This window comes from Callospermophilus lateralis, chromosome 12, assembly GCF_048772815.1.
Source record: "Callospermophilus lateralis isolate mCalLat2 chromosome 12, mCalLat2.hap1, whole genome shotgun sequence".
Classification (NCBI taxonomy): domain Eukaryota; kingdom Metazoa; phylum Chordata; class Mammalia; order Rodentia; family Sciuridae; genus Callospermophilus; species Callospermophilus lateralis.
The window spans coordinates 80,067,499-80,077,952 of NC_135316.1; the positions used below are offsets into that span (position 1 = coordinate 80,067,499).

General features: G+C 50.5%; 1 pseudogene; it reads right to left on the bottom strand.

Moving 5' to 3' along the window:
- Positions 1-4,385: 4,385 nt before the first annotated feature.
- Positions 4,386-6,050, bottom strand: LOC143411479 (RNA exonuclease 1 homolog pseudogene; annotated as a pseudogene).
- Positions 6,051-10,454: the final 4,404 nt, after the last annotated feature.

Sequence of the window (10,454 nt, forward strand, 5' to 3'; positions counted from 1 at the left end):
CTCAGCTTCTGGGCACCTGGCTGAGAAGGAGTCCTGGGCGCTAGGCTTCCCGATCCTGGTGTCTCCAAGTCCCGCAGCTCCCTCCGGAGTGGGAGTGGTGCTGCTCTCCTGGCCTGGCTCCTAGCAATGAAGGCCGGGCCCTGGCCCTCAGCCCTGATATAGCCCAGGGTGGGCGGGGAATCCCGGGCCTTCCTGTCTGGGTGTGCACCTAAGTCCATCACCTTGGAACAAAACCACAGCAGCCTGAGGCCCCGCCTTTCACCTGTAGGAAAAGGGAGGGGCCTGAGTCAGAGAAGACCTCCTGCTTTCCAAGCTCAGAGCCAGGTTCTCTACCCTGAGCTTTTCCCAGAGAACTCACTACATACAATCTTCGCCCCCCCCCCCCCGCCCACACACACACCGACCCACCCCTCCAGATTCTATAGCCTCCCAACCCTCATTGTCTCAGGACGACCCCAGGAAGAAAGTCCAGCTGGGAGAGTTGGAGTGCCCAAGAGTGCGCAAAGCACCAGGAGCCATGTGTCCCTAGATTCTGCCATCCCTGGGGGCCTCTGTTTGCCTGAGCTCAGGCTTCTCTTCTCTCGTCTTCTCTGGGAGCCCTCCCTGGCCTGTGGACAACCTGAGGACACGATGTGGGCGGGATGCACTTTTCCCAGGAACAGGGCCCCTGTTGCATACACCTAGAATCCCTCCAGCCCTGGAGCACAGGGACACGCCTGCTGCAGACAGGTGGGCCGGGAAGACCAGGACCCGAGCCCCTCCCAATCCCGACTGACACCCCTCCTCCTCCCTTCCCGACTTGACCGAAGGACCCAAAGCCAGACCCTTCCTTCCCTTATATTTGTGTCTTAGGACTAGGACCCGTGTCTTCTCCCATGGATAATATTGCTTTCTATCTTCGGCTCTGTTGCTCTGTTTGGCTTGGGGGGTGGGGGTTTGGATTTGGGTTGGGCGGTTGGATAAGGGGGATGGACGTCATTCTCACTCGACCGCTGAGCCAGGTCCCCAGTCCTGTCCTGTACTTTCTTGACATCCAGGGTCTCCATGAGTTGCTTGGAGCCTCGCCAAGTTTCCGAGGCTGCCTCTGGAGCCGGCCGGCCTCCTGGGGCAGCCTCTGCACTCGCTGGGATTATAGGCGGGGCCCCAAAGCTCCCACCGGGACCCGGGCCTCTCTCAAGCTACCTACTTCTTGCTATCCTTTGGAACTGAAGCTTTGCAAGTTCGCAGCCATCCTCAAACCAGAAAACACCAGGAACTTTCAGAAAGTCTCTGAGAAAGGAGGTGTCGTGTGGCTAGCATCCAGGAGCATAGCAGAAAAACCGGGTTCAAAGGGAGCTGGCTTTGCTCTCTTTGGTTTCCTCCTACTAGGCCCATTTTCCAAGGGCGGGAGGAGTTGCACTGGGAGTAGCCCAAAGACAGGGAACGCGCCCTGAGGTGTTTCAGCTCCCTGTCCTACTGGGTATCCTCCTAGCCTCAAGACACCACCAAACCAACAGCTGGAAATCCCTGTTGATTCCCATGTGTTCTGTCTATGGGGTTTGGACCTAGTTTTCCTGGTCTCCCGGACCTAAGCCCTTGTCAAGATTTAGCAAGAGGGAAGAAAGAGCTCCAAGGCCGGGACCAGAAGCTTCCCCAGATGAGATTGTTTTCATGCCGGACTAGGGATAGGGTTTTTCCCGTCCCTTCGGAGTCACAACTAGTGAGAACCTCCCCATTCTCGCCTTCGCCATACTTCCCCTTGGACTCCGATGCCCAAGCCAGAAACAGTGTGCTGGCCAGATCCGATGGACTGGGGTTTGAAGGGAGGGCGACGGTGGCTTTGTTCCAAGAAATGCTTCCATTTGGGAAGATCCAGACGGGAAGAGCTCTCACACCCATTTCCATCATTTCACTGCTCTGTCCCATGGCCCTAATTCAGGAAGAACTTTCCAGCCCCCAGTGTTGGAGGGACAAGGGTTCCACGTCACTGCTCTGAATACTGCCCAAGGAATGATACATGAAATAGGAGTGAAACCAAACAAGGACCTTGGTAGGCAGGGGACAAAGGGCACTAGTGGAGGAGGTAGGCTCTGTGGCGTTAAAAGAAGAAAGAGAGGTTTCATAGCGATGCCTTTCTGAGGGACAGGCTGCCCCTTTACTCCACCATTGGCACAAAGTTGGCTCTTTAATACTCAGTACCAGAGAGAAAATGGAGAGCAGGAGGAGGAGGAGGAGGAGGAGGAGGAGGAGGAGAGAGAGAGAGAGAGAGAGAGAGAGAGGGAGAGAGAGAGAGAGAGAGACACTGAGAGAAAGAGAAAGAGAGAGAAATAAAGAAGAAACGATACTCTATGTGTGTCTATCTCTACTTGTGCCAATGTTAGAGGTGTGGTTCTTGTGAAAATCACCAGGTTGTGAAATATATTGGCCAGGGGATTCGTGAAAGTGAAGAATCTTCTGTTCAATGATAATAATTCTTCATGCACCTGTGAAAGCTCAGTGCAGATCCGTTTTAAGTTGATTTGCTGACCAGGTCTATGACAGTATGGTCTTCCTTCCAATTTGTCCTTCTAACTTGCACTGCACTGGCTCTGAGGAATGGAAACACAGCCTGTGTTCCACAGTTGGTTTCGGTGCGGCTGACATCTTGCTGTTCCGAGGTAGTCACACCCCAGGTGGGTGCAGTTGAAACCCTCAGGTGAATCCTGAGTACCCCCAGGCAAAGCTTTGACCTGCACCTAGAATCCCAGGGGCTCAGGAGGCTGAAGCAGGAGGATCATGAGTTGCAAAGCTGCCTGCGTGAGGGCAAGGTGACAGGCAAGTCAGTGAGCCCCTGCCTCTCAGAGGATGCCAAGGACTGGGGATGTGGTTCGGTGGTGGAGTGCCCCTGAGTTCCATTCGTGGTACCCCAGAAAAAGATCATCCCGGTAACCCTCAACGATGAGCCCCCGCAGAACGGAGTGAGAGCGCTTTAGGACTGAAATTTCCCTCATCAGTCAATGTCCACCGAGGTGCAGAGGATGAGAAGAAATCCCGTGGGGAACACCTGTGTGCCCGCAGCCAAAGGGCAGGAATTCTTCAGCTGTTGCCCTCCTGGATCCCTATATTGCCCACAAAGTGACAAGCCCCCGAAATCCTGTTGTCTCTCCCTCCCGGGAAGTCCATTTCCTGGGCCTTTGGCTCTGCCTTTCCCACACTTCTCTTCCCCATCCATTTCTTCTGTCCCTGCCCTGGGGCAGAGGTGGTCCAGAGAGCTCCCCCTGAGAGGGAAGACCATGCCCAGAACTGGAAGTTTCTGGGGGCTTCCGGAAAGTGGAGGGTGTGGGATCTCATCTGGTGAGGGCTTGGCTGGCTCCGTTGGCCCAGGTCGCAGGAGGCCAAGTAGGCTTGGAGAGGCCAATTCTGGAAGCCCCAGTGCAGCCCGGTCCCGGAGAGACCAGAGAGGCTCAGGCTCACTCTGGGCAGAATCTCCTTTCTCGGCCACCTATGCCTCCGAGGCTCCTAGCTGACTCCCAGTCTGGCTGACTCCCCCACATCCATCCCCTGTCAAATGCCAACAGAAGCAGAGAGAAAAGTCTCTCATCCACCAAATTTTATTGGAGATTGCAAAATCACACAGCGATTTGGGACAAATAGGCACGGGCCGGGTGGGATGGGAGGGAACCCAGGAAAGTGGAGGGGTTTTATTAAAAAAAAAAAAAAATGAAGAAGTGGGCACGAGTCATTTGGAACCAAAGTTCATTGGCACTCGGGGTGATCGGGGATCTCCTCTGACGGGGAGTGGCGGTTCCTAGGCCAAGGAGGTCTCAAGGTCCCTGTGGGCAATCCTCCCAGGAGCTTCTCTAAGAAGGAGTAAGACAAGCTGTTTCCTGGGATGGGTTCATGAGAGAGTTCTGGGACAGGCAGCGGTGTTTCCTCAGCTCTGCTCCAGTGGGTTGTCAGAGGCGAGACCCCGCTTTCTCGGGGGGTGGCAAGGGGCGGAGGGAGGTAACTGTGGACAGCATCAGGCAGGTTCCCTTTCCAAGCAACACAGCATCCCAAAGTACAAAAGCACAACCCGGAGGGAGGCCTCAAAAAGCCCATCCCTGCATTCCACAGAGGAGCAGAAGCCCTTCAGGTCTCTGGGGGTTCACGGTGGGGAGGGGGGCAGAGCCTGGGATGTGCACCTGGCACCTGGCTGGGAGCCAGTTGCACTGGAGAGCAGTATCCAGAGAGGACAGGGGTGTGGGACGGGGGAGTCAGTGGAAAAGAGCAGCGAGGGCTGAGTCTGAGCTTTGGGTTGTGTCTCCTCCTGGGCGGGTCCAGCGTGTGTCTTGAGGAAGTGGAGGGGGTTGGCTCTGGAGATTTCCTGCAGTTTTCGCTGGAGGCCTGAGTCCAAGGCGAGGCCAGAAGTGGTGCAGGAGAGCGGGTCAGACGGAGGGCAGGGGTCCGAGGGTGTCCTTGTGGGCGGAATCTTCTTGCAACTTCCAGAGCACCAGGTGCATGCAGGCGCTGGCGTCCTCCCTAGGGCTGTGTCCGCTGGCGCTGGTCTGGATGCTGCGGCTGAGGTAGCGGGCCATGAGGCTGCGCAAGGAGCACTTGTAGGGGAGGCCGCGGGGATGGGGGAAGAGCACAGCCGTGTCCACCACGGAGTGGTGGATGAGCTTCAGGGCTAGCAGGTCGCACTGGAGGCTGTGTCCGATAAGGATGGTGTCGGCGCTGAACAGGCTCAGCAGGGCAGTCTGCACGTGGGGCAGCCTGGTGCGGCAGGAGGCCAGGTGGTCCTGGGTCACCCCCGAAAACCTGGTGTTGTAGTCGACGATCTGGTTGTCGGGCTTGACGAAGGTGTCGTAGACGAGCCGCATCTCGGTGTCCACCACCGTGACGCGCGTCAGCTCCAGCCCGTGTGTGGTGTAGCACATCTCGCAGTCCAGGGCGTAGACTCCTGGGTGGGCGTCCTCCCCGAAGGGTTTCTCCACAGTCCTCACGAATCCTTGCAGGTCTTCCTTCCTGCCGTCCCGGACGTGTTGCCTGGCCACCTGACAGCCCCTGGAGCCCGCAGGCGCGAAGCAGCAGGTGTAGCGGCTCTCCCAGCCAGCGGCCACGGGTTGGTGTTGGAGGCGTCCCCAGTGATAGTGACACAGGTCGGCGCTGACACAGCGGCCCGAGGAGGACACGGCGTACTGGGAGCCACAGCGGCAGCAGATCCTCAGCCCGGGCCTGGGCTGGTCCAGCGCGCCCAAGAGCAAGGCGGCCCCTGGTTTCTGCGGGTGGGGGAAGGGGTAGCCGTGCCCGTGGAGCTGCTCCTGGCTCAGCACGTAGTCCCGGAGGCGGCTGTACAGGGCTGCCCTGTGCAGACCCGGCACCACGCTGGGCACCAGACCCCTCAGCTTCCTGAGCACCGTCAGGGCCAGGCGCACGTAGATATCCTCGCTGGGGCTGCTCTTGTAGGCCATCTGCTCCTCGCTCCACGCCCTCCGCACCGCCTCCTGGGGCCGCGAGAACTTGTGACACTCCTCCAGGAAAAGGCTGAAGTAGCCTTGGCGCAGGGCCGTGGAAATCCGTCCCCCTGAGGCTCTGTTCACAGTGGCTTTCCTGAATGTCCCCCACGACGCCCCACGACCCATTCGCCTGGAGGCCACGGTGGTGAGCGTGGTTTCCGCTCCTGGGGGCAGGCACGTCTGTGGCCCACTGCTGAGCTGTGGACCATTATCAGACTGGCCGCTGCTGCTCCTACAGGTCCCCTTGGTACTGGGGATGGCTCTGGCGAAGCCTGGGTTGTCTACCAGGAAGTTCCTCCTCCTCTTTTCCACGGCGGGGAAGAAGACGGCGACTGGCCAAGAGGTGGGCTTCTCGCTGGGTGTCCCGGCAGGCACCAGCCAGCAGCACTCTTTCCTCTGGGCAGAACTGGCGCCAGGGTCACACACCTCCTGACTGGGCTCGGGCCAGCCCGGGGGCAGAGCTGGGCCCCTCCTCGGCTGGTCCGCCTTGACGACAAGAAATCCCGGAGCCTTGGCGCAGGTGTGGGCTTCCCTGGGCGCGACACAGGGCCAGGATCCATGCTGGCTGGGCAAAGCTGCCACCCTAGCCGCCATCTCAGCTTCTGGGCACCTGGCTGAGAAGGAGTCCTGGGCGCTAGGCTTCCCGATCCTGGTGTCTCCAAGTCCCGCAGCTCCCTCCGGAGTGGGAGTGGTGCTGCTCTCCTGGCCTGGCTCCTAGCAATGAAGGCCGGGCCCTGGCCCTCAGCCCTGATATAGCCCAGGGTGGGCGGGGAATCCCGGGCCTTCCTGTCTGGGTGTGCACCTAAGTCCATCACCTTGGAACAAAACCACAGCAGCCTGAGGCCCCGCCTTTCACCTGTAGGAAAAGGGAGGGGCCTGAGTCAGAGAAGACCTCCTGCTTTCCAAGCTCAGAGCCAGGTTCTCTACCCTGAGCTTTTCCAAGGGGAGTAAGAAGATACCTTGTCAATCTTAGTGCTTCTTGGTGGTTCGCTAGGCAGGCAGCAGTCAGCAGCACCGTTTCCTCTGGACCAGCCTGGTGCCAGGGTCACCCACCTTTTTTTGTTGGTCTCTGGCCAGCCTCCGGGCGGTCTGTGCCCCCTCCTCGAGGGTTTCTCCTTGATGACAAGGTATCCTGGAACCTTTGAGGAAGTGTGGTGTACCTGGTGCTGTCTGTACTGGATAGAACACCCCAAAAGCCAGATTAGATGCTAAGTGAGATAAACTGCCTCCCTAGCCACCTTCTGAAGTTCTGAGTACCTTGCTGAGGAGGAGTCTTGGGCCGTTGGCTTTCTGCTCATGGTCTCTCTGGTTCCTTGAGTTTCTGTGGTCCTTCTCTCCTTGTGTGGCTTGTAGGAATGAATGTCTGACACTGTGCCTCAGCCTTTTATAGCAAAGTGGGTGGTACTCCCTGAGCATCCAGTCCCATCATGTTTGATCAAATTTCCCTTGGGAGAACAGTTTCTGGATTTCCTGGTTTCATCCTATCAGCAAAGGTCTGGTGATTGACTCAAAAGGATCTCTTGGTTTTCTATCTTGGATTCAGGTCTGTGTCCTTATCTTTTCTCTGAGAACTCTCTGATACCCTCTCTCTCCCCCCTGACTACCAGATTGGATAGCATTTCAATTATTATTGTTTCTGCGCTACAGACAAGGAAACTGAGGCTCAGAGAATTTTAGTGCTGAAGATATCCCAAAGCACTGTTGCTCATGTCCCATATTGGCAAGGGAATGGTTACCCACCCATGGAAGGGATGGAATGGCTTCAAATTAAAAACTATGAAAGTAAGATATCAGAAAATAAAGCAAAAAAGGTGTGACCAGTTGAGTTGATAAGAAGTGTCTGGCTTTAACAAAGAAGAAGCCCTTACTTGCTTTATTCATAGTGGTATAGAGCAAAAGGGATTACAGGTTTAAGGCTTCAGTGGGAGGAGATCTTGTATCTGGGTGTGGCAGGGATTTTGATTGCTGTTTGGCAAATTAGTACCATCCTTGGGGGCTGTGTTCAAACTTGATCTGTGAGCTAGATCAGGGTGCCAATGTGAATTGGGCATTGTTTTCTTTTTATATTTGGTAATGGGGATTTGACCCCAGGGCACTTAACCACTGAACTATATCCCGAGACCCTCTTATGTTTTATTTGAGACTGGATCTCGCAAAGTGGCTTAGGGGCTCAATAAATTGCTGAAGCTGTCTTTGAAATTGCAGTTCTCTGCCTCAGCTTCCTGAGCCTCTGGTATTACAGATGTGCACCACGGTGCCCAGCTTTTTCTATGTTTTTTTTTAAAAGAGTTGAAGGGAAAACAAAACAAGTAGACATTTATGAGAATAATATCAGTGCCCTGAACTTCTTCCTCCCATCAATCCTTCAAAAACAGAATCAACTTCAAAAGGAAGAAAATAAATTAGAAGCTCCAGAGAAGCTTGAACATGTGATGGTAGTAATGGCATGTGCTCTCTTGGCAGAGACCTGGATAAGCAAGCTAGATTCTATAAATTCCGAGTAAAAGAAAATTTGCTTTAGTGTACATGTGAGATGAAGGCAGTGTCCCTGCTTCCCTAGCAGGTCTCCCATAATTCTGGAGTGAAGTAGAAAAGCAGTATAATTTTCCTATCTCCTTAGCATTAGGGGCTAGGGGCCTTAAGAGCTTTCTCTGCTTAGACAAGAACACAGTGTATGAACTAGCTTAGTTAGAATGCTTACCACTCAGGAGCTGGGGGTTTGGTGGTGAGAATGCCCAGGTGACAATAAGTTATATCTCCACAAATGGCAGACTGAACAAATGCCAATAACCAGTAGTCATTGCTTCCCAATACCAACATATATTAAGGTTACAACATTTAAGCACAAAAATGCTGAGTTTACCCAGAGTGCACCAAGATTATGTGTTCTACCATGGGAAGTTAAAATAGATATTCACAAGTTATTCAAAATGTTAAAAAAAAAAAAAAGACTACTCACACCTGAGGAAGTGGCGTGAAAATACTGTAACTACTATGTACATTTATAACACTCAGCTACACAGTCTTAAAGTGTCACCCCCAAAATTAAACTAATTTCCAAGTTAACTTTAAATGTTCCTTAATTAGATATAATTAACTTACCACTCATAAAGGCTATTAAATTAATATTGAAATTACAGAGCACAAATATTTGAATTATCCTTAAATCCAAGAGTTTACTTCAAATAAAAAACATATAAATAATATTTTCATTAATTCAAAAATCACACATCAATTAGAATCTGTAAACAAAACTGGAAGGAGTATATTTCTAGCATTGGGAGTTGCTAAAAAATAAAAATAAAAAAGTCTTGAACTTGGAGTCAGAACTACTGAATCTTTGTACCTGCAATTGCCACTGTGTGAATTTGAATGAGTCACTTAGTCTCTCTGAGTCTTTGAAGGTCTCAGTAGTAGAGCACTAGCCTAGCATACACAATGTCCTGGGTTGAATCCCCAGCACTGGGAAAAAATTTTTTAAAAATTTTTTAAAGGATCTTTCCCATCATTCATTACTATCCAAAGTACATGTATGAAGACATGAATTGGTGTGAATATACTATGTATACAACCAGAGATATGAAAAATTGTGCTCTATACATGTAATAAGAATGGTAATGCATTTTGTTGTCATATATAAACTTAAAAATTTACATAAAAAAGGATAGTTCTCAAAGGATTGTTGAAAAAAATTGTTTTTATGCAGCAAATTCATATTGAGTGCTTACAATCTGTTAAGCACTGAACACTGGCTATAAATACTGAAAATGGAAAATTAAAACATATGATCCCTGTCCTCAGTGAATTCAATTTTGTAGAAAAAAAAAGCAAGATAACAAAGATTATGACAAAGATTTATACTTTTTATAAATAAAGTTATGGGAAAAAGAAGAGCAGCACAGAAGAGAAAGCTTGGAGCAGTATTTAAGAATGGGCAAGATTCAGGATGATAAAGTTGGAGAAGAATCTTAAAAGATAGAATTCCTACCATACCACTTCATTACTCACAAAAATCAAGTTGAATCCTTAGAGATAAATGCTGAAAAAAATGTATCTGATGAAAGTTGATATATAAATTAATCAGGGATTTTTAGTCTGAAATAAATCTAAATTAAAGTTTCAATAAAAAATCACACTTGATGGTAATTGAACTAAAGTCAAAAGTTCAACTGAACCAATAAAATATCAAAGGATGTGGCACTTCTTGTGTGCCTCACAATGTTAAAAGAAACATTAATAAAAGTTTATGAGTTGTTTGTATTTATTTATTTATTTAGGTACCACTTAAATACTGAACCACTGAGTTGCTTAGTGCCAGCTTTTTTATATTTTATTTTGAAACAGCATCTCACTAAGTTACTTAGGGCCTCACTAAGTTGCTGAAACTGGCTTTAAACTTATCATTTTCCTGCCTCAGTCTCCTGAGTCACTGGGATGCCATATTTTTTCCCTTGAGGAATTTACTCTATTCAAGTCAAAAAGATTCATATATTTGAAATAATTCAAAATACTTGCAAAATAATACAAGTTTATATATAACACAATGCCAAAACTGCATTATACAATATAAATGAAAGAAGAGTCAATAAGTGAAATGAAAAAGGGCTGCCTAGATTTATGTAGGAAGATTGTGAAAAAGAAACCCTTACTAGATGGACATCCAGATCTATCTACCAGCTGTGCTTGTCTCTTTAGTTAGATGAACAAAAACTCCAATGTAGGCTTATACGAAAGCAAATAAAAGTGAAAAAAAAGAATAAATTTAAATATCACCAAATTCAAAGACTATACAATGTGTCAGGCAGTGTGGTGCATGCCTATAATCCCAACAGCTCAGGAGGCTGAGGTGGAAGGATTGCAAGCTCCAAGCCAGCCTCAGCAAAAATGAGGCACTAAGAAACTCAGTGAGACCCTGTCTCTAAATAAAATACAAAATAGGGCTGGGGATGTGATTCAGTGGCCAAGAGCCCCTGAGTTCAATCCCTGGAGCCCGTCCAT